Source organism: Bos indicus, chromosome 22 (genome assembly GCF_029378745.1).
Source record: "Bos indicus isolate NIAB-ARS_2022 breed Sahiwal x Tharparkar chromosome 22, NIAB-ARS_B.indTharparkar_mat_pri_1.0, whole genome shotgun sequence".
Classification (NCBI taxonomy): Eukaryota; Metazoa; Chordata; class Mammalia; order Artiodactyla; family Bovidae; genus Bos; species Bos indicus.
In genome coordinates this window covers 59,590,132-59,616,210 of record NC_091781.1, presented here as the reverse complement: position 1 = coordinate 59,616,210, position 26,079 = coordinate 59,590,132, and the positions used below count along the sequence as shown (strand labels likewise).

The window sequence follows — 26,079 nt, the reverse complement described above, 5'->3', positions numbered from 1 at the left end:
AAAGTTTTAAGGTCACGTTTATTGAAGTAGAATTTACATTCCCTAAAAGTCTCCGTGAAGTTTGACAAACGCAATCATCACCATAATCTCAGTGTAGAACAGCTCTGTAGTTCAGTTCAGTTCAGTCGCTCAGTTGTGTCTGACTCTTTGTGACCCCATGGACCACACCACGTCAGGCCTCCCTGTCCATCACCAACTCCCAGAGCTTACTCAAACTCATGCCCATCGAGTTGGTGATGCCATCCAACCCTCTCATCCTCTGTCATCCCCTTCTCCTCCTGCCCTCAATCTTTCCCAGCATCAGGGTCTTTTCCAGTGAGTCAGTTCTTCCCATCAGTTGGCCAAAGTATTGGAGTTTCAGCTTAAGCATCAGTCCTTCCAGTGAATATGCAGGACTGATTTCCTCTGTAGCCCCCGTACCTAAAACCCTATGCAAAAAACTCCCCCCTGAACCTTAGGAATTCACTGATGTGTTTTCTGTCAGAGGGGACAAACTTAATCACCAAAACGATCTATTATAGAAAAAAAACTGTAAGCATCACAACGGAAGTTTTTCAAAGGATTCTTGGAAACGTACAATCTTTAGTCAAAAGAACGGGATTTAAAAATAACCTTTTTAAAGTAAATCAGCTGACAAAGTTGTCTTAAAGATAGTTGTACAATAGCTAGTCTAGTTACTGTGTCGAGCTTCAGGCTGGGGTGGTTGGCAGAAAGACTACTTTACATAACGGAATGGAACTCTGCAGGGGCAGATACATGCTCTTACAGTGAGTGGCACCCCTCCTGCCGCCATGAAAAGGACAAAGAAAGCAAAAGCCTCTGTTCTGTGCATATCAACCCTCACGTGTTCAACTCCACTTTATCTCCCTGAAAAGCTTCTTTCAAGCATCAGCCCTGAAGTCTCTCAGCCTCTTGAACTGGACCGAGCCGAGCCACACGCTGTGGCCAGAAGCGCGAGCTGTGGTTCAGGATTTTCCAAAAGCACCGGAAGACCCCACAGATGCGCTGATGAATTTAAGGGGGTCACTCAGACCCACTCGCCCGGCTTTTCAGATTTGTATCAGTTGATTCATGCGCTTGTGGGTGAAAGTCAGGCTCAGCGATGGATGGAGTTGGCTCAGTGGCAACACCCCAAAAGGGATTTAGAGACACAAGCCTTGTCTGGGGGGAGGTGTGGAAACCCCGGCAGAGAGCTCCACCGGCAGTCACAACAGCCTTTCCCGAGCCTGTGGCCTGGGACAAAATTCCAGCTTGTGTGCAGAGGTGTGATGAGTCAGTCCGTGATGATCACAATTGGCTTCGAATCTTGCAAACCCCAGTCTCTCTATGGAGGCTTTGAATTCTGTGTTCACACGCCGAACAGGCACCTTCTCCTCCTGGTGAAAAGGACGAAAAGGGATCAGGAGGCTCGTCCACCCCACGTGGCAGCTCAGCTCACTCGCACCTTCGATGGTTCAGCATTAACCAAGAAGAGTCATAAAAATCCCAATTTTCAGGACTTCCCTGGTGATCCGGTAGCTAAGACTTCGCACTCCCGATGTGAGGGGCCTGGGTTTGACCCCTGGTCAGGGAACTAGATCCCGCAGGACATAACAAAGACCGGCATGGCCAAACAAAGAAACGGATTTTTTTTTTTTTTTTTGTCAAATCCTCAGTTTTCAGCTGCAACAAGTGGAGGCCCCTGAACAAAATCAAAGCCTCTTTGGTCTCTGCCATTACGTGCAAGAGGCCAGGATGTTGGAGGAGAAAGTGTTATAAGCCTCAGGGCTCCAGGCTGCCTGAACCCCAGGGAGCCGTAGGGGCTGGTCCAAGCCCTCTCCTGAATCAGCCCTGGAAGCCCCTCTCCAGGGCAGGAGAAAGAAACCCAACGGCCAGACTTCCGTGGAGGCAGCGTGGATAAGAATCCAGCTGCTAATGCAGGGGACGTGGGTTTGATCCCTGGTCCTGGAAGATGCAACGTGCCTTGGAGCAACCGAGCCTGTGCGTCCTAGGGCCCCGGCTCTTCGACAAGGAGGAGCCCCCACTCACCACAACCAGAGAAAGCCCGCAGGCAGCAACAGAGACCCAGGGCGGCCGGAAATTAACTCATTAAAGGAAAGAAACCCAGTGGCTGAGCGTGGAGGCAGCAACAGAGACCCAGGGCGGCCGGCAATTAACTCATTAAAGGAAAGAAACCCAGTGGCTGAGCGTGGCGATTCGTCCAGAACCTCCAGGTGGTGAGTAACGCTGCCCTTGCTCAGCACCCAGCGGGTCCTGGTCCTCTGGCGTTTCGGGCGTCCACCCCAGGAGGAAGCAAATCCTGCTGAGTCACCAATGCAGGCACTGCCTTCTCTTGTGCTCTGGGTAACGAGCTGGCCGGCACCGCTTGCCGCCTCTTGGGAGGGAACACGGTCCCCCTGGGAAGTGTTTCTGTCTTTTCCTGAAATCCCGTCTTACTTGTCACAGGTCCTGAAGGCTGATCCGGATGATAAAACGTTTCCTAGAGCTTCTACTTAACCCGCTCCAGTGCTCTTGCCTGGAGAGTCCCAGGGACGGGGGAGCTTGGTGGGCTGCCATATAAGGGGTCACACGGAGTCGGACACGACTGAGGTGACTTAGCAGCAGCAGAGCTTCTACTTAGATAGCTCACTTTTCATTCCCTCTCCCAGGTCCCCTCACAGGAAGGCGGCATCCATTGACCAAGACGCTAGCCCTAAAAGAGTGCGAGGCCACCAAGGAGACACTTCAGCCTGTCCAAAGCCAGGCTCAGTGTTTGGGTCACCTCATACCGGGATAAGGGCTGGTATAAGGCTTCCCTGGTGGCTCAGAGGGTAAAGCATCTGCCTGCAATGCGGGAGACCCGCCTTTGATCCCTGGGTCGGGAAGATCCCCTGGAGAAGGAAACGGCAACCCACTCCAGTATTCTTGCCTGGAGAATCCCATGGACAGAGGAGCCTGGTAGGCTATACAGTTCATGGGGTAGCAAAGAATCAGACACGACTGAGCGACTTCACTTTATACCAGGATAAGAGCTCCACCTAGATCAGAAAGACTTCATGGCACCCTGAGCTTTCTGAAACCTCCAAATAAACCTCATAGTTAGGAAGTTTGCTGGGCGGGGCATGGGGGGCGCGGAGGCGGGCTGTTGTTGGAACTGGATTCCAGATTTTTCTCTCATGGCCAAGGCCCCTCATGTTTCACTAAAAAAAATGACCCACTCAATTCTATGGGGAGAACAGGAGGACATAGTCTTTAAAGCCTTGAAGGAAAGTGTAATGAGCCCTTCTGCCCTTGGGCCTCCCAGGGATCAATGTCTTTTTTTCCTTTCTGTGAGTAGGAAAGAAGGGAGTGCTCTTGGGGTTCTCCCTCCAAAGCGCAGGTCTCCCCATCAGCCCACGGGGTACCGAAACCAGACCTTGTCACCCAAGAGTGCCCTTCCTGCCTTAAAGCCATCCCCCCCGCCAGCTGCCCCTTTGGTCAAGGCCACCGAGGAAACAGTTATGGGATTGCCTGTGACCACGTTCACGTCTCACGTGGTGGGAGCCCCTCTAAAATCTCGCCACACACATCTCTTTGCCAGCTGTCTCCCCTCTTACGAAATTCTTCTATTAACCATACCGAAACCAGACCTTGTCACCCAAGAGTGCCCTTCCTGCCTTAAAGCCATCCCCCCCGCTAGCTGCCCCTTTGGTCAAGGCCACCGAGGAAACAGTTATGGGATTGCCTGTGACCACGTTCACGTCTCACGTGGTGGGAGCCCCTCTAAAATCTCGCCACGCACATCTCTTTGCCAGCTGTGTCCCCTCTTACGAAATTCTTCTATTAACCACTTCTTGTATAACTTTCTCTCCTTTTTATAACCTCGATCCCACTCCCCTCCCCTCCTACAGTCCCCCCACAGCTGTTAGCACTGACAGATGCCTCCTGACACCCACCCCCAACGACCTTTAAGAAGCTTCTGAGTAATGCTGACATCTCAGGGCTTACTGACGGTTCTTCAGGAGAATAAGGAAAACGCGGCGCTGGTTCTTCGGTGCTGTGCCTTTTGGTCTACGTAAAGCAATGCCCGTGGTTCGGTTACTCCAGCCCAGTGGGAATCCCATGTGGTATAGCTGGTAGAGAACCTCCTGCCAATGCAGAAGTCTCAAGGGACGCAGGCTCAGTCCCTGGGTCGGGCAGATCCCCCGGAGGAGGGCATGGCAACCCACTCCAGTGTTCTTGCCTGGAGAATCCCATGGACAGAGGATCCTGGCGGGCTACAGTCCATGCGGTCACACAGAGTCGGACACGACCGAGCGACTGAGCATGCACGCACACTTGTACTGTTCCAGGACACTTCAAGGCTTGGCAGCTGATTTTATCCAGCCTCCCCCACCTCGTGGACATAAATTCGCTCTGGCTGTGTTGGGTATGTTTTCTCATGGACTGAAAGCTTCCTTTAGGGATAAGCTACTGCTTCTGCTGTGGCCCAAGTCCAGGTGGAGACCACTCCCGCCCAGGGAACCTCTCTTGAAACTCAGTGGCCGGGGAACTCACTTTACCAGCAAATACTACAGTGCGTCTGTGCTGTGTGACTGGTTCTGCAGTGGTTTCACTGTGCGTCTCATGCTCAGTCCTCTGAGTTGGTCGAATCCAGTAACAACATCAGTTCAGTTCAGTTGCTCAGTTGTGTCCAACTCTTTGCGACCCCATGAACTGCAGCACACCAGGCTTCCCTGTCCATCACCAACTCCCGGAGCTCACTCAAACTCATGTCCATCGAGTCAGTGATGCCATCCAGCCATCTCATCCTCTGTTGTCCCCTTCTCCTCCTGCCCTCAATCTTTCCCAGCATCAGGGTCTTTCCCAATCAGTCAGATCTTCCCATCAGGTAGCCAAAGTACTGGAGTTTCAGCGTCAGCATCAGTCCTTCCAATGAACACCCAGGACTGATCTCCTTTAGGATGGACTGGTTGGACCTCCTTGCAGTCCAAGGGATTCAAGAGTCTTCTTGAACACCACAGTTCAAAACATCAATTCTTTGGCTCTCAGCTTTCTTTATAGTCCAACTCTCACATCCATACATGACTACTGGAAAAACCATAGCTTTGACTAGACGGACCTTGGTTGGCAAAGTAACGTCTCTGCTTTTCAATACGCTGTCTAGGTTGGACGTCTGTAGAGTGTGTGGCTAACAGCACAGTTGCTGGTCCTCCTGAATCCTAGGCCTTCCCCCTTTACGGATCACAAACCCTTACCCTTTGGCATCATCTCAAGACGCTCAAGGCACTTGCCTCCCGCTTCATCCACAACTGATAAATGGAGACACACATCTGTGTTGCAGAGGCTTCTGTTAGAAATACCTGTGTGAGACGTGCCTGGTGGACAGTGGATGAGAACCCACCTGCCGGTGAAGGGGACATGGGTTCAACCCCTGGTCAGGGAAGACTCCACGTGCCACAGAGGAGCTGAGCCTATGTGCCACAGCTACTGAAACCTGCAGCTCCTGGGCCGGTGAGCCACAGCCACGGAGCCCATGGGCTGCAAGTACTGAAGCCCGCGGGCCGAGCGCCTGCGCTCCACGAGAGAGAAGCCACCGCAACGAGAAGCCCGCTTACAGCAATTAGAGAGGGCTCGCACGCAGCCAAAGACCCGGCACAGCCTCAGATAAATTAAAAAAATACCTACATATAGTAGTGCTTACAAACATAAAACAGGTTTTTAAAGTAAAAAGTAGCAAAAAATAACCACGTGGAGCACTCTTTGCACAGTGAAATGAAAACCAATATCAACATCACACCTAGAACCTACGTCCCAAAGGACTGTGTCTAGCCCCGCCGGAAGGGCCCCACCAGCTGCCGTTGACTGACGTCTGTGCCGCCCCTCCAGGGAGGGGACTCCCAGGTGCACGAGCTGCACCTACGGCAGGATGTGAGCCTCACGTGGACCTGCTCAACGCCCAGCAGCCTGAGGACAGAGCCCTTGAGACCTGGGGAGTGGGCGTCAGAGGCCAACACCTTTCCAAGACATTCGAAGAGGCCTAAGACCATTCTTCCCACACTGCATCTCACCTGTGTCCTCCTCACCTGCACAGAGGGACAAGGTTCCCGCCCACACTGCCCAACCCCTTGCAAAAACCTCTCTGATGGCTAGATTAGCCGTCAGAAACCTCAGTCCGTCCAGGACACCAATGGCCCTTTGGTTCACCCTGTAAGTGACCTCACAGGGGTTTCAGGCGCTGTGGGCAGTCCGCGTTACCCCACAGGTCCACTTTATAGAGCCAGGGAGCTAAGCCCACCTAAACTTATTACTTGCTTCAATTTGACCCTGCCCTGAGATGGGAAAACAAGATCTTGACTATCTGACGAAAGTCGGGGTCTGGCTAAGTAATGCTCAGCCTCTGTGCCAGAAATCCGTAGACAGTATCATTTGTGGGAGGGGCTGGTGCATTTCCCTGGTTACGCCTTCATCGGTGGAAGTTTGGAGATGCCCCTCATGCTTGGAAAACTTATTGCCTTGACAGCTGGAGAGCACAGCGCACTGAGTCCTGCGGTGCCCTTTTCTCCCTGCACAGCCAGACTCTGCACGGAGCACTGCCTTGTCGTGGGGAAGAGGCTCGCGCAAATCACTGACGCTGTGAGCCATGCCTCTTTGGAAGGACTGATGCTGAAGCTGAAACTCCAATCCTTTGGCCACTTGATGCGAAGAACTGACTCATTGGAAAAGACCCCGATGCTGGGAAAGACTGAAGGCAGAAGGAGAAGGGGGCCACAGAGGATGAGATGGCTGGATGGCATCACTGAAGAAAGCCTTCCTCGGCCATCAATGCAAAGAAATAGAGGAAAACAACAGAATGGGAAAGACTAGAGATCTCTGCAAGAAAATTAGATACCAAGGGAACATTTCATGCAAAGATGGGCTCAATAAAGGACAGAAATGGTATGGACCTAACAGAAGCAGAAGATATTAAGAAGAGGTGGCAAGAATACACAGAAGAACTGTACAAAAAAGGTCTTCACAACCCAGATAATCACAATGCTGTGATCACTCACCTAGAGCCAGACATCCTGGAATGTGAAGTCAAGTGGGCCTTAGAAAGCATCACTATGAACAAAGCTAGTGGAGGTGATGGAATTCCAGTTGAGCTATTTCAAATCCTGGAAGATGACGCTGTGAAAGTGCTACACTCAATATGCCAGCAAATTTGGAAAACTCAGCAGTGGCCACAGGACTGGAAAAGGTCCGTTTTCATTCCAATCCCAAAGAAAGGCAATGCCAAAGAATGCTCAAACTACCACACAATTACACTCATCTCACATGCTAGTAAAGTAATGCTCAAAATTCTCCAAGCCAGGCTTCAGTAGTACGTGAACTGTGAACTTCCAGATGTTCAAGCTGGTTTTAGAAAAGGCAGAGGAACCAGAGATCAAACTGCCAACATCTGCTGGATCATCAAGAAAGCAAGAGAGTTCCAGGAAAACATCTATTTCTACTTTATTGACTATGCCAAAGCCTTTGACTGTGTGGATCACAATATACTGTGGAAAATCCTAAAAGAGATGGAATACCAGACCACCTGACCTGCCTCTTGAGAAACCTGTATGCAGATCAGGAAGCAACAGTTAGAACTGTTTATTTAACTTCTATGCAGAGTGCATCATGAGAAACGCGGGGTTGGAAGAAGCACAAGCTGGAATCAAGATTGCCGGGAGAAATATCAATAATCTCAGATATGCAGATGACACCACCCTTACGGCAGAAAGTGAAGAACTAAAGAGCCTCTTGATGAAAGTGAAAGAGGAGAGTGAAAAAGTTGGCTTAAAGCTCAACATTCAGAAAAATAAGATCATGGCATCCGGTCCCATCACTTCATGGGAATTAGATGGGGAAACAGTGGAAACAGTGACTGTTATTTTTCTGGCTTCCAAAATCACTGCAGATGGTGATTGCAGCCATGAAATTAAAAGATGCTTACTCCTTGGAAAGAAAGTTATGACCAACCTAGACAGCATATTAAAAAGCAGAGACATTACTTTGCCAACAAAGGTCCATCTAGTCAAGGCTATGGTTTTTCCAGTGGTCACATATGAACATGAGAGTTGGACTATAAAGAAAGCTGAGCACCAAAGAATAGATGTTTTTGAACTGTGGTGTTGGAGAAGACTCTTGAGAGTCCCTTGGACTGCAAGGAGTTCCAACCAGTCCATCCTAAAGGAGACCAGTCCTGGGTGTTCATTGGAAGGACTGATGTTGAAGCTGAAACTCCAATACTTTGGCCACCTGATGGGAAGAGCTGACTCACTTGAAAAGACCCTGATTCTGGGAAAGATTGAGGGCAGGAGGAGAAGGGAATGACAGAGGATGAGATGGTTGGATGGCATCACTGACTCAATGGACATGGGTTTGGGTGGACTCCAGTTGGTGATGGACAGGGAAGCCTGGCGTGCTGCAGTCCGCGGGGTTGCGAAGAGTCGGACATGACTGAGCGACTGAACAGCAACCAAACAGACCAGCTCACAGGTCAGTCCTATTGAGCCTCTGTAACCACCTTCTCAAGAACTTCCAGGAGTTCTTCCAGAAACAGCCACTTTGTTCACCAGCCAGGGTGGTATCACTATTTTGCAATAGCTGTACGTTCATAGATGCCTTCGGGGAAGCAGATACCCAGTTGCATAAAAGTAAAGAGTAGGCACCCTGGTTACAGCAAATATGTCCTGACGACCTGCGGTCTTTTCACTTACAGTGAGTTCCCTACACACAAACTGCCAAGTTGCAAACATTCAAAGATGTGAACGTGTATCTGATTCCAGCAAGGAGCTGGAACCTGTGCCATCAACCTCAGGCGCTGCAGCCTGCCCGGGCCCGTCCCCTACTGCCGACGAGCCTTCAGCTCCACCATCCTCCACCTCCTGTCCCTCCGCCAGGCGGTAAGTCTTCTCGCCTGTTCACCCGAGGCCAGCCCCCGTCCAGCTGCTGGGCTGCACTGCTGTACTTTCCAGGGTTCGGCCCTGTGAGACTGAAAATGCCGTTCTTTCTTATGTTTGCTATGTATTACGTGTGTGAAAAGTATTATAAACCTGTTACAGGGCAGTACTATATAGCTGATTGTGTTATGGGGTACCTAGGCTAGCCCCTCCCAACTCCCCCCCTTTTCCCTATAAAAGAAAGTTCCCTTCCTTATTCTCTGGATTTGCCTGCGGTTCACCCTGGTTCACATATCCTGAATAGTAATCTCTCTGCTCTTCCCAGATAAACTTGCTTCTGCTGGTGAAATAGCTGCCTATCGGATTGTTAAAGTTGACAAGTTACATCAGCTATATTAAAAAAATAGCAATGTATTAATACGGCTGAATCAGCTTTCTTAAATTTCTCTTTACATTCTTTTACTTTTAACCTCCCTATATTTGTATTTATATTTAAAGAGTGTTTTGTTAACAAAGGCTTCCCTGGTGGCTCAGACGGTAAAAGCCTCTGCCTACAATGCGGGAGACCCAGGTTCGATCCCTGGGTGGGAAAGATCCCTGGAGAAGGAAATGGCAACCCACTCCAGTATTCTTGCCTGGAAAATCCCATGGACACAGGAGGCTGATAGGCTACAGTCCGTGGGGTCACAAAGAGTCGGACACGACTGAGCGACTTCACTTCACTTCACTTGTTAACAAAGACTTGAGTCTTTGTTTCCTATCAAATCTAACAATCTCGGCCCTTTTCACTGGGGTTTATTCCACGTACGTGTAAGTTTCCCACATGACTGAATTTAAGTCTCCCACCTTGCTATTTGTTTTCCATGAGTCCTTTCTGATCCTCTATTCCTGCTTTCCAGACTCTTCAAGCTTTTCTGTGTTCCTTTTTATCTCCTCTATTGGATTTTAAAAATGAATTAATTTATTTGACTGCAGTGGGTCTTTGTTGCCGCACGCAAGACCTTTGTTGCGGTCCACGAGCTTCTCTCTGGTGAAAGTGAAAGTCGCTCTGTTGTGTCCGACTCTTTGAGACCCCATAGATTATATGGTCCATGGGATTCTCCAGGCCAGAATACTGGAGTGGGTAGCCTTTCGCTTCTCCAGGGGATCTTCCCAACCCAGGGACTGAACCGGGGTCTCTGCACTGCAGGCGGATTCTTCACCAGTTGAGCTATCAGGAAAGCCCAAGAATACTGGAGTGGGTAGCCGTTCCCTTCTGCAGGGGATCTTCCCAGCCCAGGGACTGAACCAGGGTCTCTGCACTGCAGGCGGATTCTTCACCAGCGGAGCCACATGGTGGCTCATGAGCTCAGTTGTCCCACAGCTTGTGGGGTCTTAGTTCCCCAACCAGGGATCAAACTCACATCCCCCGCATGGGAAGGGGAACTCTTCACCCTGGACCACCAGGAAGGTGCCTCCGCTCTTGGATTTAGTTATAACTCTTGATGTTACACTGCCGTATCTACTCTGGAGATGATGGCATGCATCCTGAATTCATCACACTCCACCTCAGATGTTTGAATTCTACCTATGACATCAATCCCACCACATTCTTACTATTTGTCTTTAAACAGTAATTTCCCAATGCGTTTTTTAAAATCGTCTTTTATGTTTATATGGCCATTGACTTCTCCAGTGGTCCTGATTCCTTCGTGAATGTATGGACTTCTAACTGGGGTCTTTTCTCTTTGTCCTGGAGAACTTTGGTAATTCTTACAGTGCAGCCCTTCTAGCCAGAATTTATTTTGGCTTTAATTTTTGGGAAAACGTCTTTATTTCACCTGCATCTTTGAAAGGCGTTTGACTGGATTTAGCACCCTGCGTCTTCTCCTTTCATCACTCTGCGGATGCCATTCGCTTGCTGTCTCCTCCGCCAGCGCTGGGGGAGCCAACGTTCTACCGTTCCCCTCACAGGTGTCTGTTTTTTGTTCCTCTGGATGCAGTTTCTTGGTTTTCTGCCTGCTTTCAAGACCCCTCTCTCCACGTTCGGTTTCCATCACCTCGACGGCAACGTGCTCATGTGTGCCTTCTTGCTCTTTGTGAGTTTTCTGAGCGCACTGGCCTCTTGGGATCCCTGGGCTAACTCATCAGCTTCAGGAAATACTCGCCATGGTTTCCTCAGCCGTTTCTCTGCTCTGTCCCTCTTCTCCCTCCGGAACATCACCTGTGCATACTTCAGATAACCTGATACTGTCCTACGGGCCCTCTGTTCCCGTGGCGTGATGGCTGGTCTTCATGAGGATGTTCAGGATACGTGAACTAGGCTTTTTGGGGTTTTAAGCGAATGCCCAGAAGGGATGTCTACCAAGGCCGCTGGCTAGGCTGGCTGGAATCCTCCAGCACCGTGTGACCTCTGAACTCTCTGCTCCCTGGGAGCTGCTGTCTCCTGGGCCTCGTGGTGTCTCGCTCTAAATGTGTCCAGTTGAGGGTCTGGCCAGGTACCTGACAGGGAACCTTCTCTAGCATTAAGGAACTCCCCTTCCATCTGGTACCGATCCACGGATTGCAGCCGTCTCAGCAGCCATGCTCTCTGCTCTGTTTTCTCTGCCCAGGAAGCTGTCATCTCCACTGGACTGGACTTCCCTGGGCTGTGTTTGCACACCACCCCTCCAACAAGAAGCCAAGATAAACACGGAGGTCACCCTGAGGGCACCCCTTGGCTCAAGGCCCCATGGCCCCAAACTACATTGCTGGGACTTCCCTGGTGGCCCAGTGGTTAAGACTCCATGTTCCCAACACAGGGGGCCTGGGTTCGATCCCCAGTCAGGGAACTAAGATCCCACATGCTGCAACCGAGAGCCTGCATGCCACCCCAAGGACCCCACATGCGCAATGAAGGCTCGGCGCAGCCGGATAAACCATAACAAAGCAAAGCACCACGAGCTGCCCACTTCCCGCTGGGCCCGCCCTGAGCACAGGTCCCAGCCTCCCCTTCTTTCCCCAGGCCAGTGACAGTCAGTCCCATTCAGGCTGACGTTCCATCTGACGCCCCTTCTCCTTTCATTGTGAGCCCTCCCCAAGACTCAGGAATTACACAATGGCCTTTGTTTGGAGGAAAGCGACATTCAGCGAAAAGTCTCCAGAAAGGTCTCAAAATACGAAGATTATATAATATAACAACAGGACAAAAGCTTCTAAGCAGAGGAATGTATCCTGTTGAAGGCCTAATGCAACGTGAGAAATAGAAACCGGGAGAGCTGTTGGATTGCGTTGCATTTCAACAAGGCAGAAACCCTCCGGACAACTGCGCCTAGAGGAGGAATGGCAATAACAAATGGCAATTCAAAGCAACTCTGCAATTCATAACAGAAAAACAGAAAATATAGATCTGTTTCAGCTGGAGACTGAGAGAGAGAGAGAGAGAGTGTGTGTGTGTGTATAATATTCCCAATCTACAGCTCAAGTTAAGGTTGGGATTGAAAGTTTATCACAAAGAATCTCTAACACGGAAAGCAGTGACCATTTCGCAGCTTTAGCAATTCGTTGTATGCGATTCTGGGGTTTCCCAGGTGGCTCCGTGGCTCACCGGCTCCACGTGCCAGTGCAGGAGACCTGGGCTCGCTCCCTGGGTCGGGAAGATCCCCTGGAGAAGGGAGTGGCAATCCAGAGCAGTATCGTGCCTGGAGAATCCCTTGGACGGAGGAGCCTGGCGGCCACAGTCCTTGGGTCACAACGAGTCAGACAGGACGGAGCACTCCCGCAGGCATGCACATGCAACCTTAGACCCACTCTAGGTGCTTCCAGATACTTCTGAATGAGTGTGTATAACACAAATCTCTAGGCAGCGCTCACAGCAGGCTTCCCTTCAGGCACCACACACAGACTCTTCCCCGGTTCCCTGTTGACCTGAGTTCTTATCCCGCCACTGTGCTGACTGTCTTCACAAATCTTGTTTAACTTGGAAAATGCGTCTCTAAGCAGCATTTTATCGTCACATCTGGCTCTAGGGACCATCAGCTTACCAAGTCCACTCACGCCTGCCAATGTTTCCACAAGCTTTATTTCAGAAATTCGGTAATCTTTGGCTTCGAAACACGTGTACAGAAGATTTTTAACATGAGAAGCCCTGCCCGCATTGTTATGTTTAAATAAATGTATGCAACTGTTAAATTCTGTGCTTCTGGGGTTTTTGTTTTCCACAGCTGCCTGGGCAGACTCCCAGTCAGGAAATCAGGTCAGTGAAACAGCTGCAACCATGAAAAGGGGACCAACAGCCATGAGCGAGAACCAAAGGAAAGGTTTGATGCTGTCCTAGTGCGATCTCGCGGAGGAAGCAACTCGATGTAAGATGTCCAGTGTGAGACTCCATGCAATGCTATTTTTTTTTAAGATTTTTTATGTGGACCATTTTTAAAGTCTTTAACTTGTTACAATAATGTTTCTGTGTAATGTTTTGTTCCACCCCCCCCTCCCCCCCCCCCCCCCCCCCCCCCCCCCCCCCCCCCCCCCCCCCCCGCACTGAGGCATCTGGAATCTTAGCCCCTCTACCGGGGACTGAACGCCACCCCTGCACTGGGAGGAGAAATCTTAACCACTGGGCCACCAGGGAAGTCCCCGGTGTTCCTTAAAGGCTCAGAAAATCACAAATATGTTGGCAATGCTTCATGGATATGTGTATGCATGTAAAATGAATCATGTGTAATGTAACATTTATCTGAAAACATGCTAAGTTCTGAGGCTAATGAACACTCAGGTGGTGGAGTGGAAGAAATTTAACATTTTCTTCTTGGAAAGCAGCCAAAGTGTTTATGCAACCCCATTGACAGCAGCCCACCAGGCTCCTCTGTCCATGGAATTCTCCAGATAAGGACACTGGAGTGGGTTGCCATTTCCTTCTCCAAGGTATCTTCCCAACCCAAGGATCAAACCCAGGTCTCTCCTGCATTGTAGGCAGATTCTTTACTATCTGAGCCACCAGGGAAGCCCTGATTTTGTTCTAATCTTAACCCTGCTCCTATCTCGTTGTGTAAACATAAGTAAATCGTTGAAATAACCCTCTGTGCTCCCAGCACAGGGGGCCCGGTTTCCAACCCTGGTCAGAGATCTAGGTACCACATGTGACACCTAAGACCCAGCACAGCCACACACACACACACACACACACACACACACACAATTAAAAAAGAAAAAAGAAATAACATGACTCGTCTTAGTTTCCTTGTTGGAAACCAAACGACTTCTCAGATTTCTGCTATTTTATCCAGCCCCAGCCCTACAAGTCTGTAATTCTCTGGGAACTTGATGTATTTCTTTCAGATAATTACATTCTTTTAGCTGAGTGCTATAGACTACAATTGGAGAAGGCAATGACAACCCACTCCAGTACTCTTGCCTGGAAAATCCCATGGATGGAGGAGCCTGGTGGGCTGCAGTCCAGGGGGTCATGAAGAGTCGGACACGACAGAAGCGACTCAGCAGCAGCAGCAGCAGCATAGACTACAATGAAAGACTGGTTGGTAGGAAACACTCTTCCCATGTCAAGGCTCATGTTTAGAGAAGACAAAACAGGAAGCCGATGTCTGACTCAGTGTCCCGGTTACATTCTTACTGTCAAATCTAACGTTTTAAATTTTAAGTCAGATGCTCTGAGGTTAGTCATATGATGACCTAATTTATAAATGACTTTATTTCATGCTTAAACGTTCCTACACAGACCCTCACACGGGCAAGTATCGGCCTTGCTCATTCAGTCGTGTCTGACTCTTTGCGACCCCATGGACTGCAGCCCGCCAAGGCTCCTCTGTCCGTGGGATTCTCCGGGCAAGAGTACTGGAGTGGGCTGCCATGTCTTCCTCCAGGGGATCTTCCTGCCCCAGGGATCAAACCCACATCTCTACGTATTGCCAGCTGGGTTCTTTACCCCTGAGCCACAAGGGAAGCCCGGCGTACTCTTCATTTAGAACCATATAATCTTCATTTATGACAGCTACCCAATAGGCTAGTCAGAAACACCGTGCACCTTCATGCTTATCTTTTCATTCTTAAATCTTATTAAATGTGGACGGCACGACTTCTCAGCACTGAAGGCAAGGCAACGCCCACGCTTGCCCTGTTTCCCACTGCCTGGCATGAGCATTTATACCCGGCAGCGCTGTGGAGCAAAGCGCCTCTAAACGTGGCGGCTTTCAACAGTGAGCAGTCACCACTCGCCACGGCTGAGCAGCAGTGAGGGGCCGGCTTGCCCGACTCATCTAGTTACGAGCTTGGCAGTGGGCTTGGCCCCTAGAGGCCCCACTGGCGGGTCCAGTGCAAACCGACATCAGCGAGGCTCCGGCCTTGCCCCTGATCACCCAGCTGGCCAGCCCGGGCTTGTCCAGGTGTAAGCGGAAGGGTACTTGGCAGCAAGAGAGGGCAAGCCCAGCTCCGGGCGCCCTCCCTGTCCCTCTGCCGGCATCACACGACTGTGTTCCCCCGACCAAAGGGGAGCGCGGCCAAGCCCACAGTCCGCGCAGGACAAGGGCCGTCTTGCAGAGTCTGCCCCATGCTCCCTTCCATTTTCGCTCTGGCCTAATGTCTCCTGCAGACATGTTCAACATTCCATCCCGTTCTGACGGTTCCTCCGTCATCTTGCGGTTGGATGGAGTTTGTTCTCCAGAGTGTGGGGTGGGGAGACAAGTCTTCTTCTGACCTGACCAGCGTGTGCTGGCTGCAGCCCTGACCTCCAGCTCTTCGGAAGGCAGGCCCCGAGTCTGTGGACGAGGAGGATGCGGCCAGAACGCCCAGGCCGGGGATCCACCCACTCACCCGGCCAAGCTCCACCCCTGGACTGCCATGTCTTACACAGAGTCGGCTACCAGGGGCTTCCCTGGCAGTGGCTGAGACTCTGCGCTCCCAGCGCAGGGGGCCTGGGTTCAATCCCTGGTCAGGAAACTAGATCCTTCAGGCCACACCTAAGGGTCCCACACACTGCAGATAAGACCTGGCACAGCCAAAGAAAAACAAGCAAAACCAAAGGTCAGCCGCCAGCCCCCAGTCTCACTGGATGGGAACAGAACCTCGCGTCCAGGAGCGCCCAGGTGCGAGGGCAGAATCTGCACCTCCTGACGGGAGCCAGCCTCAGCACTCCGTTTCTCCCGCAGAGATGGACTGCAGCATCGCTCCGACTTGTCCCGGGCTGCCTGGGTACAGCGGGAGCTGTCCACCTGTAACAGCGAGGTATTTCCTCGCCTCTGACATGCTTTAGCCGACGAGATGTCAGCGGAGGAGACGCAAGCAGAGGCTTGGAGGTGCTCACGTGGCTGGACTGCCGACTGCCTCTGAACGGAGGAGAACGCTCCTGGCCAGGCTGTTGGTCCAGGGAAGCCGCGGGGCCTGCGAACAGAGCTGCCCTTAAAGGGGGCCTTCAGCTCAGTCAGCCGGGCCAGGAGAGCCACCCTGCCACGCTGGGCATTGTCTTAAGCCGCTGAGTCGTGAGGCAGTTTGTTGAACAGCAGTGTTATGGTCGTTAAAAATGGAGTTTGTGAGTGCTGGCAACACCCTCAGGGGCCCCATTGAAAAGATGACCTACTTTCTGGCTTGGAACACGCCCCTCTCAGCCCAGGCTGGAGCCTCTGGGGTCACAGCTGACCGCAGGGTTCTGCCTGGGAGCAGCCAGGAGCCCCAGAAGGCTGTGGGCTTCCTTTATTCCCTCCACTCTCTCAGTCTCCATCACTCCCAGACTCTAATAAATCACCCCCGCTTGGCACAGCGCTAAAGACACAGGAGTCCCTTCGTACCTATAGTTTGAATAAATTAATCAGCAAACGCATTGCAAGGCCATTTTCTGAAAGTGTCACATGAGCTAGAAGGTCCACCATTGATTGCATGTCATGCAGCTAAATATACCCCTGACATTGTGGAAAAGAAACAAAATTATACTTTCGGGGAATCTGATTGTGACTGCATCTCATTTAACATCCAGCTCTCAGAGGCCAGCACTGACGCCAGCTGTAGGGGTGGCTGGACTGGGACACTCACTGCCCTCCGGCCCTTCTGAAGTCAGTACTAAGAGAAACCTGCTCTGCCTAAAAGAATTTTGTGAGTGCTGTGTGCTCAGTGTGTCTGACTCTTAGCCACCCCGTGGACTGTAGCCCACCAGGCTCCTCTGTCCATGGGAGTCTCCGGGCAAGAGTACTGGAGTGGGTAGCCCTGCCTCCTCCAGGGGACCTTCCCGACCCAGGGATGGAACCTGAGTCTCCAGCACTGGCAGGGATTCTTTACCACTGAGCCACCTGGGGAGCCCAGAAGAACTCCGTTCCTGCACTAACACACTTGCTGAATCACTCAGCAGAGTTGAAGCTGCTTGCTTCACTGCGGCAGTCCTCGGAACTTTTAAGATGCTAACTGACGCAGCACATCGTAAAGCTCTGAGAGGCGGAACCAGTGTACCGCCTGTCCTGGGCCAACTTGGCCTCGGGACACTGAGAACCTCTTGTGCTTAGGGCGTTGGTATTATTGACACCAGCCCACGGAACGGCTGGAGAGTTTCTGCTCATTCTCAGTGACCTCCCCAGCACTGAATCATCCCAGCAGTTACATTTCTATTCCACCTTCCTGGCCCTGAACTGACCACCCTGGCAGCCCTTTTTTATGGCCGTGGCACACAGGAAGGGCTGGAAAGGATGGGGGAGGAATGGGTAAGAAGCCACAAAACAGGTCAGAAATAATTACAGTGAAAACACTTCTCAAGCCGAACAGATCTCACAGGCCTATGAGGAAACAATCTGATATCCATGCCGTGACACTGGGTCTTGGACCAGGGGCTGGAGCCACACTAACAAGGAAAGCTCTGAAGTGCTCGGGGGGTTCGGGGGCTGGCACAGGCTAAGGTTACAAGATACCCTTTCACTCACGGTGGTGACAAGCCGTATCCTGCATTTCACAGCCTGGTTGCTGCTGCACAGACTTAGGGCAAGATGGGCGTGCACAGGTTCAACAGAGCACAGCACACCTGTCCCCAGAAGCCACAGAGTTGCAGTGAGCTCCCTGCAAACCAGAGGGCGCCATGGAGCCAATGGTGGTAAATTACAGCTCCCCCTAAAACTGCTACACGCGAACACCAGCGAGTAAATGATATCCGGGCAGGTCCCTGTTTTTCTCAGCTGTGCTCTGCTTAGAGTCGTTTTAAAACAAACACAAAGATTAAAAACAAGAATGAAAACACCTGTAGCCCCCCTCTGGTCATCCAGAGGTCACTGGAATGGTGGGCGCGATCGTGGACCCAGGCGGGTTGGGTGCTGAGCTTGCATGTGTGGAAAAAGTCAGGCAGTCCAAACACACAGAAAACACCTTGTCTGTGTGTGCGTGCTTAGGTGTGTCCTACCCTCTGCGGCCCCATGGACTGTGGCCCGCCAGGCTCTCTGTCCATGGAATTTTCTAGGCAAGAACACTGTAGTGGGTTGCCATTTCCTCCTCCAAGGGATCTTCCCAACCCAGAGATCGAACCAGTATCTCTTGCCTCTCCTGCATTGGCAGGTGGATTCTTTAGCACGGAGCCAGCTGGAAGGCACATTTCTTCCAAAGAGCACGACCTAGCTTATGCCTGCAGTGCCTGCCCCCAGTGACAACACCCAGGCATTTTCCACCAAAAGAAAAGTACGCCTGCCCAGTGACACACCAGGTAACTCACCCAGATGGAAAGGCACGTCTGGATCTTAGAATACTCAGGACTGCAGAATTACTTGGTTTTCCCAAAATAGCATGTTGGGGCTTTTTGCAGTTCTAAATAAAATTACAAAGAGATTATCTTAGAAACCTGTCAAAATGACTCTAAAATTGAAGTAAAATAGTTATATAACGGTAATCAAGAGATATTGAAAAACAAGAGAAACTTATCCCAACATGAGCTTGAAAAGCGAGAGCAGTCTTCAGTGAGATCGCTTAAACTATAACCTACTATTATTTCTCAATAAACCATCTCCTGTAGCCTGCCTTGACTACCTGCTCACCCTCAAAGGTTCACGTAGCTTAGAGGAGGCATGGCAGGACTCCCGAAAGGTAACACCTTGAACATATGGATCACTATAGCAACAGTTGCTGCTGTGGTTTCTCAGGAACAGGGAACTGGTCTTTCCCAGTTCGAATGGGTCAAGGTCACAGACCACTCAACTGGGCCTGTGCGACTGTTCGACAGATGATGTCTGACATCAAAACTCCACCCTCGGATCATGCTGACGCTGCTGCTTTCTGAACCAATTCCCATGGAGAAGCCTGAAACCCAGCTGCACCTGCAGGGACCACTGACGACCCCTCCATTCCCTGCCTCTCCCACAGCTCCCTGCACCTCCAATCACCCTAGATTCTCCACTCTAAGTGTCCTGAACCCCTCACCTGCAGGGACTCGTATCTGAGACTGGTTCTCCCGTCTTCCCAATTACTGCCTTCCAAATAATCCATTTCTCTGCAGCAAAACTCAGTATCTCAGCATCTGACCTGCTGCCTGTCGAGCCAACAAAAAACCAGGTTCCGCGACAAGTTAAAGAGCGACACGGGGACTTCCTTGGTGGCCCGGTGGCTACGACTCCACGCTCCCAATGCAGGGGGCCTGGGTTCAATCCCCGGTCAGGGAACGAGATCCCACACGCCGCATTAAGAGTTCACAGACTGCAAGGGCAAGCTCATGTGATGCAGTGAAGATCAAAGGTCCCGCGTCACGACTGAGACCCAGGACAGCCAAATGAATAGGAGGAGAGAGGGGGAGGGGACGGAGCAGTAAGGGCTACAAAGTCGCATGAGGTAAAGCAGAATGTTGCTGAGACAGGATAAACAGATCTCCTGGTAGGAAGAAAAAGAGAGCGTAGAAATGCACAGAAGTAAGCAAGGAGAGGTGGTACGGGAAAAAGTCAGAATTTCCAAGCAGACACTGCAGAGGGAGCGTTCAGGACAGGACTGGGACAGCCAGCTCAACACTGAGTAAACAACGAGATAAACACGATGCCACATCGCTCATTTCAGCAAAGCAAACCCCGAGCAGGTAACACATAAAGATGTTTAAAACAGACAACCCCATAAACACACAAGAAACCCTGATGCAATTTTAAATGATCTTGCGACAGAAAAACATTTCTAACTACGTTGCAAAGCCCAGTAAAGAACAAAAAGCTCTTTTTAAAAGTCCATAACACTGAAAGACAACAGGAGACGGAGCGGGGATGTTTGTAAAGCATATTTGTAACATGCTTTTCCTACAGGAAAAGTAATTTAATAGCATTTATATCTGAAACCTCAAATAAACCAATAATAAAGCAAACTTACAAAAGGAAAACAAAGAAGTTGAACAAGAAAAAGGCCTACAAACGGGCAACAGGAGAAGATGTTCAATTTTGTTAACGATCCCAGAAAATAAAAACAGGGTAGGATTTCCTGCCTAACAAAACCGCACAGACGAGCATGTCTGTCTCCAAGAGCACACGACCCTGGGCTCAGGACAAGGCTTGTCCAAAGGGTGCTGTGCTTATCTGTTTGGCATACCTTGATTTAGTTCACTACGCACGCATACACATTTTCCATAAACAACATTTTCGAAAGAGAAAACAGGTATGAGCAGGTAAGAAAAGCCAGGCCAGGCTGTGGACTGAGGCTCGCTGTGGAGCGAACAGGGAGCCCAGAGAGTGACGCAGCAGCAGGCGGGCAGCCCGCGTGGGATCAGGGCGGCCTTTCTAACAGCGGCGGGAGAACCTCCGCCCGGCAGGGAAGAGAAGGTAGCGCTCCTCTCACTGCGACTGATTATTGGTGTTAAACTTCCTGACTTTCATAATCACGGTGTGGATGGTAAATAAAATCCTGTCCTTTGGATCCCATGAGCAAACGTTTAGGGTCAAAGGATATCTGGAATTTCCTCCCAAATATTCAGAAAAAAATAAACTATATGTGAAATTAAAAATATAAAATATATATTTATATATGCCTGTGTGCTAAGTTGCTCAGTCATGTCTGACTCTTTGCAACCCCATGGACTGTAGTCCTCCAGGCTCCGCTGTCCGTGGGATTCCCCAGGCAAGAATACTGGAGTGGGTTGCCATGCCCTCCTCCAGGGCATCCTCCTGACCTAGAGACTGAACCCAGGTCTCCTGCGGCTCCTGTATTGCAGGCGGATTCTTACCACTGAGTCACTTGGGGAAAGCCCCAAGTTGTATGTATATAAATATATAATTGTATTTATTTGGGGCTTCCCTGGCAGCTCAGTGATGAAGAACACGTGTGAGTGTGTGTGTGTGTGTGTGTGTGTGTGTGTGTGTGTGTGTAAATCTTGACAGAGAGAAAGTAAACAGGAAAAGCTGACAGGTAAACGAGAGTGCAATGCAGTGTTCTCGTGACTGTTTTGCATGCTTGAAGTTCTCTCAAAATAAAAGGAAAAACAGAAACAGTCCCCCAGGTAGAAAGCCAGTGGGATGAGACCACCAGCCCTGCTCAGGAGTTCAGGTCTGATCCAGCTCCTGAGGACTCACAGAAAGTGGGCTGTCATCAGCGCAGACTGTCATCTTGAAGTGATCCTGGCCAAACCTCTGGACTGTGTTTCCCAGCTGCATAGATTACAAGTGCTTTTTAAGGGTGGTGAGGCTCTCTAGTGGCCAACTTGCGCTTCCCTCTCCAAGTAAATAAATAAATGCAAATTCGATCAAACCAGTTTCGTTTTCTTTTCTAAAATAAATGACAGAAATGGTCCGAAGTATCGATGCTGTCTGTGCTCTCCACAGTCTGTGCTGTGGAGAGGCTCCTGAGAGCCCCTTGGACTGCAAGGAGATGCAGCCAGCGCATCTGTTCATTGGAAGGACTGAGGCTACAATGCTTAGGCTACTTAGGCTACTAAGCACCTGTTAAGCTACTAAAGCGCCCACACTTTGGCCACCTGATGCGAAGAGCCGACTCATTGGAAAAGACCCTGATTTGGGGAAAGATTGAAGGCGGGAGAAGAAGGGGCCAATGATGCGAAGAGCCGACTCATTGGAAAAGACCCTGATTTGGGGAAAGATTGAAGGTGGGAGAAGAAGGGGCCAATGATGTGAAGAGCCGACTCACTGGAAAAGACCCTGATTTGGGGAAAGATTGAAGGCGGGAGAAGAAGGGGCCAATGATGCGAAGAGCCGACTCATTGGAAAAGACCCTGATTTGGGGAAAGATTGAAGGCGGGAGAAGAAGGGGCCACCTGATGCGAAGAGCCGACTCATTGGAAAAGACCCTGATTTGGGGAAAGATTGAAGGCGGGAGAAGAAGGGCCAACTGAGGACAAGATGGATGGATGGCATCACCGATCCAATGGACATGCGTTGGGACAAGCTCCGGGAGGTGGTGAAGGACAGGGAAGCTGGTGTGCTGCAGTCCATGGTCTCAAGGAGTCGGACATGACTTAGTGAGGGAACAGCAACAAGCTTCATTTCCTCCTCTAAAGTAAGTTAGAGACATGGTCCTCAGCCCAGTGTGTCTTGATTTTGGCAAAGTTTTGGAGAAAGCTGTTCATGACACAAGGGCTTCCCAGGTAGCTCAGTGGTAAAGAATCCACCTGCCGATGCAGGAAATGTAGGAGACACAGGTTCGATTCCTGGAAGAGGGCATGGCAACCCACTCCAGTATTCTTACCTGGAGAATCCCATGGACAGAGGAGCCTGGTGGGCTACAGTCCACAGGGATCACAGAGTCGGAACAGGACTGGGCGACTAACACTGCCTTTTATACGAAAAGGGGAGGGAGTAAAGTCCTGCTTCCAGCCCTTAGGGAGGGGGAAGGGTTCATGTCGCCCTTCCTGTAGCCATTCACTGGTCAGTCAGCTGGCGAGGATGTTTTCTAGGCTAAACTACATAATTTTAGCCAAATGCTCATTTCCTGGCCAGGCAGGGTTCCCAGAGATGGGCCACGATGCATCATTTAAGCTTCCAGGCAACATCCCTTCAGCGATTACCTTTTAGCCAAAGAGATAGAAAACAAAGGTTAAAAGAAACAGACCCAACACGGAGTCAGATTAGTCCTTCCCCATTACAGACGCTGTCTTCATATTCACGTGGTGTCTCCTGCGTGTGTCTGTCTCCAAATTCCTCCTCCTTAAAAGGATGCCAGTCGTGTTGGATGGGAGCCCACGCTGATGACCTCACCCTAACCGGATTAGCCCCGCACTGACCCTATCTCAGCGTTTGATGAGGCAGCTGGTAAAGCAGTCGTGGACCGGGGGCGGGGGTGTCCAAGGCCAGCTCCCTCAAATGTCCATGTGCCCCCCCGGTCGTTCACCACCGGCCAGCCTGAGACTCAGTGCCCTCTGGTGGCGTGAGCGTTAGATGGGGAAATGGGCAAAGGCTTCGTGCAAACGGCAAGCCCACGTCAGCCCCCTGACCTCAGGCAGCACCAGGCAAATCCCACGACTTTTTTCTTTTTATTAAACTTTCTATTTTAAATCAGAGTATAGTCGATTAACAATGTTTTAACAGTTTCAGGTGGACAGCATGGGACTCAGCCATACATGCATCCATTCTCCCCAGAACTGTTCGTTTTGATATAATTTCAAACTTACAGGAAAGTTCTAATAGAAGTACAAAAACTCGCATAGACCCTTTCCCAGATTCACTGTTTGCATTTACTTTGTCGTGACACACCCTCTTCATGTACCCTATTAGAATATATAATACTGTTTTGCATATTTTAAACAAGACACGGCCCATGAGCTGGAGCTGGTGGGGTGGAGACAGGGTCTGCAGGCAAGATCCAACGTGACTTCTTCACAGGCATCTTAATCACTTTTGGAGACAGGGGGCTACTCATTTACAAATCCAACTGTGTGCTAATTTAGTAAACATACTTAGGAGGTTTCCACCCACTTCCAGAGAAGTGGAGCCATGCAGTCTTTGAAGAGGTTCTCCACGGCCTCCTTCTAGAGCGTGTCTTCGCAGACCCCCAGCTACCCTTCAGTCAGCAGAAGGGCCTCACACTTACTTTCCAGGAAGAGCCACTTTCTCTGCACCCGGCAAAGACAGCCAGGCTCCTGTCTCCACGTTGGCTTCTGTTCCTCCCCGCTTCTCCAGCCTTGATCCTGCAGGCCTCTCTCCCTTCTAACACGTGGATCCTCCCCTTTGCAAGGGTGTCTTGGCTTGTACCTTTACACAGACATAAAGCTTCTATCCTAACACATCCTCATTTACCCTGAGGTCTCCTTCTGCCCATCAGCATTTCCCAGGTGTGTGTCACAGGGACCATAGTCACATCACAGGCCCAGGGTCGCAAAGTCAAGTACGGTTAGGAAATGCTTCCTCTCTTTCCTGCAGGAATCATCAGAGCCTTTAATTCTAAAAAAAAAAATGGGTCTGCAACGCAGCGCTCCCCACACTGTTCTAACACAGGCTCAGAACTCCATCTTTTGGAACGTCTCGAGGGACTAACGTCAGCTTTCAGGAGTGCTGGTCAGCACACAGTGTCTCTGGGTCCAGCTGGTCTGGGACAGACACGGCCGTCTGTCCAGCAAATCCTCTTCCCTTCCTCTTGGTCACAGCACCGGACTCGGTTTCCCAGCCTCCCTCTCAGCGAGCTGTGACCACGTGGCCTCCATCTTCCCAGCGTGAGATGTGCCTTCTCCAGCCCCGACCCCCAAAACTGGCTGTGTGCTCGCTCCCACAGGCTGTCCCTCTGGCTGGAGATGGACCCCCAGCGGACGCGATTCAGCACTGCCGCCACAGGGCGGGTGTCTGAACGGCCAACGGGCGGAGGAGCCCCTGGATGATGCACACGCCTGCCGGGCCACCGCAGAAACAGGAGGTGCGGGTGCCCGTCCATGCCAAGCCCTGGGCTGCTGCGGCCGGTTCTCGCCGCCGCCCAGCCCCCACGCCGCGCATCCTCATCTTCCTGTTATCCGGCCTCTGCTCCCCACCTGCCACGAGATGACCACCACGCGCCCGTGATGTTTCCGCCAGGTCCTGGGGTCTGACTTGGGTTCTTAGTTCTTCCCATAACCCGACGCTCCTCCCAGCACTTCCTCAAGGCTGGGGTCCGCAGCCAGATTCCGTTTCCATCGCTTCGATTCTCAGAATATTTTCTCCTGTCCCTCCATCTCCACCCCCAGCTTGGGTGTGTTCCTGTCCTCGGCTTCTCTCCCTGACGCGGCTTCATCTCTGATCTCATGGTGTCTACCATCTCATCCAAGGAAGCAGAGGCAGAAAGGAGAACTTAACTGTCACCTCACCAGGGCATATTCTTCCAGGAAAGAAGCTTGTTTTGTTCACAGCTGTTTATTAGCCTCTAGTTATGCCTGGCACAGAATAGATGCTCCATGAACATCATTCATTTTTCTTTATTTATGTATTTATTTTTCTTTATGGTGTGCAGGGTCTTCGTTGCTGCCCGGGGCTGCCTCTAGCCGCAGCGAGCGGGAGCTTCTCTTTGTTGCGGCAGCCTCTCTTTGCAGAGCACAGGCTCTGGGCGTGCGGGCTTCAGCAGCTGTGGCCCCCAGGCTTAGCTGCTCTGCAGGTGGGATCTTCCGGGACCAGGGGTTGAACTCGCGTCCTCTGCACTGGCAGGCAGGTCCTGTGGTTGCTGCAGCCCCAGGGAAGTCCAGTGTCTGTTAAATGACCAGACGAATGTCGGCCCTGTGGACTCCACCCCGCCAGTCTCCTCTGTCCTTGGGATTCCTCACGCAAGAATACTTAAGTGGGCTGCCATTCCCTGCTCGAGGGCGTCTTCCCACCCCAGGGATCACAGCTGCATCCGTTAAATCCCCTGCATGGCAGGCAGGTTCTTCACCACCAGCACCGCCTGGGAAGCTCACTAGACAAATGAACAGACAGAAAGGGAGGCGTTACTTTTCAGGCGTCAAAGCCCAGTTAGCCCCAGTGATGGGGGAGGACAAAACCCAGAGCTCAGCTGGGAGTTTAGAGAGGAATCGAGATCTCGGGGTGTCGCTGGGGAGGCAGGGCGCTGCCCAACACCCCTTCCTCCTGCAATGTGGTGTGCGGGCCTCTGGCACCAGCGGGCGCCAGCAGGGGGAAGGAAAGGCTTGGGGCACAGGCTTGGAAGAACGTTTCAGGAGAGGAGCCACGTGAACGATGGGGGGAGGACACAGAACAGGAGAGCAGAAGCCCTGTTCTCTGCAGAAGCCGACTGCTTCTGAAAAATTCCACGTCTGGCCCTCCTTGCAGCGGAGGGTCTCCTACGTCCCAGCCACTGTGGTGCCCTGGGGACACACGGCTGAGAGCGGCCACTCTGTACC

General features: G+C 51.2%; 1 protein-coding gene and 1 long non-coding RNA gene across 2 annotated transcripts in view; one reads left to right on the top strand and one right to left on the bottom strand.

The window, feature by feature from the left end:
* Positions 1-18,549, bottom strand: part of MGLL (monoglyceride lipase) — a 184,874-nt gene extending 166,325 nt beyond the window's left edge. Inside the window, exon 1 of the mRNA XM_070777034.1 lies at positions 18,529-18,549. The gene's annotated coding sequence lies outside the window, so the exon portion shown is untranslated. The remainder of the gene's footprint in view (positions 1-18,528) is intronic.
* LOC139178670 (uncharacterized) lies at positions 722-13,304 on the top strand. The gene is made up of 3 exons (XR_011563103.1): positions 722-2,216; positions 8,702-8,885; positions 13,064-13,304. It is a non-coding gene; the product is annotated as an uncharacterized lncRNA (long non-coding RNA).
* Positions 18,550-26,079: the final 7,530 nt, after the last annotated feature.